The sequence below is a fragment of the Cyprinodon variegatus genome, unplaced genomic scaffold (genome assembly GCF_000732505.1).
Source record: "Cyprinodon variegatus isolate N-32 unplaced genomic scaffold, C_variegatus-1.0 Scaffold541, whole genome shotgun sequence".
Lineage (NCBI taxonomy): Eukaryota > Metazoa > Chordata > Actinopteri > Cyprinodontiformes > Cyprinodontidae > Cyprinodon > Cyprinodon variegatus.
The window spans coordinates 473,981-477,701 of NW_015150994.1; the positions used below are offsets into that span (position 1 = coordinate 473,981).

General features: G+C 42.7%; 1 long non-coding RNA gene across 1 annotated transcript in view; it reads right to left on the bottom strand.

Moving 5' to 3' along the window:
• Nucleotides 1–2,750: 2,750 nt before the first annotated feature.
• The window catches only part of LOC107095377, a 15,016-nt gene continuing 14,045 nt past the window's right edge, over nucleotides 2,751–3,721 (bottom strand). Inside the window, exon 3 of the long non-coding RNA XR_001481738.1 lies at nucleotides 2,751–3,401. This is a non-coding gene — a long non-coding RNA (uncharacterized LOC107095377). The remainder of the gene's footprint in view (nucleotides 3,402–3,721) is intronic.

The window sequence follows — 3,721 nt, forward strand, 5'->3', positions numbered from 1 at the left end:
GCAAAGGGAGCTGTGGGGGAGCTGCTACTACTCCTCTTTTCAAAGTCCTATGTTTGTCCCAATCAAGCAGCACAAGGCGGCAGCCAGGTTCTTTGTATTCAACTCCAAATCTTTCTCCAGTGTCCCTGTTTGAAATTTGGAGTGCAGGATACTTTTCCTGGCCAGTGACCCTTTTTGAAGATGCGTTTAATTCAGCTATCAAAGCTGGATCAAACACAGCAGGAAGGACAACCCCAGGCTGCTTCAGGTCCACTAGTCTTTGGTAGTTCCAACGCACAACCCCCGTCATGCCCTGTGCTTGGAACAGCTCAGTGGAGACCAGATTTCCAGTGACCCACTGGGCCTGATGAAAATGGTAACCCTCCTGCTGCGACGTACCTCTGACAGGAATCCAAACGGGGACCTTTGCTCCTTTTCCGGGCACATGGTTGAGCTGAAGTGTTCCACCATATCGGTACATTATTCCCTCAGAGAGCTCAGGGTCACTCAAGCATCTCCCGGATGTGCTGTTTGGTTGGATTGGCAGGAATAATACCACAGAACTCATAGGCCTCCTTAAACTTCTTTAGATCCTCCTGATCCACCACGGAGAAAGCAGCAGAGAGGAGCTGGCAAAAAGTGCTAAAAAGAGGGTGATGTTCAGTAGTGCACTCCCTGGGAAAGCGCTGCAGACAGTGAAACAAGTCCAGCTTCACAACAATGTTGGGGTTGTAGCAGGACCTTGAGGCACAATTATTAGTGAGGGGTCCTGAAGTGGCGGCAGCTAAAATGGAAGGAGTTGTTTTCCAGGCATCCCAGTTTAAATGCTCACCAGGGAGGCTGTCTGAGATCTTAAAGGATGCACAGCAATCCCTAAAAAGAAGACAGGAATATTTATCAATCAACAGCAGCTGTTAAAACATAAATAGGTCTATACATGATATATAACTCAGTCCAAATTTTACTGCCTAAATGTTTTGCCCACCAAATGTTAGTAATAGACAGGCATATATATCTTGGCTTTAATTTCTAAATTTTCTTTAAGATTTCTATTTTTTTCTTAGACATCTGGACATGTGGTGTTGCTCTCTAGCTGTGCTGACAAGGAGCTGGTGTTTTCAATCAACCTCATACGGAAGATCCACACTGACAGAGGGAGAGGAGCTGGTTTGGATGTTTTGAAAGTTGAGCTTTTCATTTATTAAAGTTTTCTATGTTTTGAGGTTTGTATTCCTCGAGGTTCAGGTTAGTTCAGAAGTCTTTCAAATAGAAAATGTAAATGTTTCCATCCGTTAATTGAAAATGTTACAGGCTAACGTTATAAAAGCTGCTGGAGGTTTTTTGTTGGCAGTTGAGGTAATGGAATCCATACCCTTCTACCTGTCTTTTTGAAATTTATATTTATACAACTAAAAATAAATAAATGGTAAAATATAAAAGCGAATGCTGCAGTTGTAGAATCCAGGCTGGTTTCCTGTTTTGTGTGTGTATTTATAATAAATGTTCTTTTTTTCCAAAACTCTTCGTGTGAGTTACTTTAGTAAAGAGAAACATTATTTTGTAAAAATAAGAAAACACATTTCTGCTTTGCTAATATCTGTATGTGTCGGTCACTGATCATTCTGGTATGTGAACCATTAAAAAATCTCTAGAACTTTGTGAAGCAGTGAAAGCAGTTGATTCTGCTCCTACCTGTCCACCCAGTGAAGGCCGGCCTTCTCCACTCCAGCATTGCTGTATCTCTTGGCCATCCCCTGGTACACTGGTTCCAAGGATCTCTCGCTCTCTGACTGAACAATCACCCAGGAGACGATTAACCAGTGTTCGTTCATAATTGCGTAACTGGACATGATCCCAGACGCTAGAGAGACCTTTCGTGCAACCTTCCTGGTGTGATCAGACCTGAAGACCTGTCCAAACGTTCCCTGGAGGAGTCTGGATAAAGCTGGCTCTTGACGTCTGTACTCCTCAAGCAAACAGTCTGTCAGGTAGAAACCAGACACAGAGATACCACACCAGCCATTTGGATCTTCATAAGAGCCGAANGCTAGAGAGACCTTTCGTGCAACCTTCCTGGTGTGATCAGACCTGAAGACCTGTCCAAACGTTCCCTGGAGGAGTCTGGATAAAGCTGGCTCTTGACGTCTGTACTCCTCAAGCAAACAGTCTGTCAGGTAGAAACCAGACACAGAGATACCACACCAGCCATTTGGATCTTCATAAGAGCCGAATGGGTATGGTGTTTTGTTTTTCCTGACAAACTGCCCAATGGTCCTTTGTCCATGCACCCCTGCCTCTGCATCCCAGATGCTCTCAATGGCCTGTAGATATGCCAAATGATCATTTTCTGGTTTCCAAATGAAGAATGGGTGAAGCTGAAAGAAGTTGGGCGATGGGAGCTCAGTCACTGTGTCTATGAGCTCAGGCTGTGGAGAATGACCCCAAAGGGAAATCGTATTTCCGAGACGCCTCACAGGTCGAGATCCAGGCCAAAGACCAAGGTCTTGCATCTCTGTTCTCATCCACAGTTTTTGCTGCTGAGAACAGTTCCAGCTGTTCAAGTCTTGGTCATGTTGACGCTGGGGAGCAGCAATGGGTGGCTGAGCTGAGGAAACAATAGTAAAAAAAAAAACACAACATTAAAGAAAACATCAAATTACGGTTTCATAAAAAAAAGGAGGGGGAGGGCACATTGTGTTTACAAAACATTTGACAGTGTAGAAATCAAATTACTTAACCAGGGGTTTATGTGGCACACTGGTTTTTATTTATGGAGGACAAGAAGATAATTTTTTCTGGAGCAAGTACTGCTGCAGTTTTTTCATTCTAGTCCCTGGAAGGCAGCTCTTTAGAATGAAATCAGCGTACCCATCTTCTCTTGTGTCCAAAATTTCCTTCCAAGTGCTCTTGCCCCGAGAGCCAAAACCAACCAGCTGATCATCTTCAGAGGTTGTTGCACTGGTGCCTCTGTTGGTCTCATAATCCAGAACATCTTGGATCTCTTTAAAACTCAGTGCGTATTTCACAAAGGTTAGGAGGTTCACCTTGGGAAGGCTCTCGGTCAGGCAGATCCCAGCTTCCTCCTCCTTTTGTTGGTTTCGGATGATATAGATTGTGTAACCCACATCATTTTCCAAAAGCCAGCGGAAGCACTTCCCTTTATACTTTCCAAATTGGAGGCTGTAATCTCCCAGCACTTCCAGAGCATCTGTGACATCCCCACCTCGCTGACGAACCACAGACGAAGCGTTTTCTCGCACAACATCCTCCCTTTTTGGATCCGATTTGTCACACAGGCTGGGATCATTCTTTATATTTTTGGCCTCAGGGGAGGGATCCTGCAGAAGAAACCCAAGAGGTCCCTTGCGGAAAACAACACTTAGTTTTCCGGGATAAAAGATAGTCTTCTTCTGCATCTTGGCCTTGTGGAGAGAAAAAAAAAAAATAGAGATGGATCATGTATTTTAGAATATACCTAAAAATCTTTTAAATAAATGATCTATTACTAAATGTATTTACAGAGGGAAAATTCACAACAAATGTTATCTTAAGGCACTTTATTATAATCATTTTTTTTCATAATACTGTACATACATTCTAATTGATCCAAGTTAACTTATTTTTTTCAACATACTTCAAAAAGTTTTTTGATAGATAGATGATACAATTTCTATATTTTTTAATTTGTTGTATTGTAATCAGATTACTGTATTTAACACACACATAAGGCGCACCGGATTAC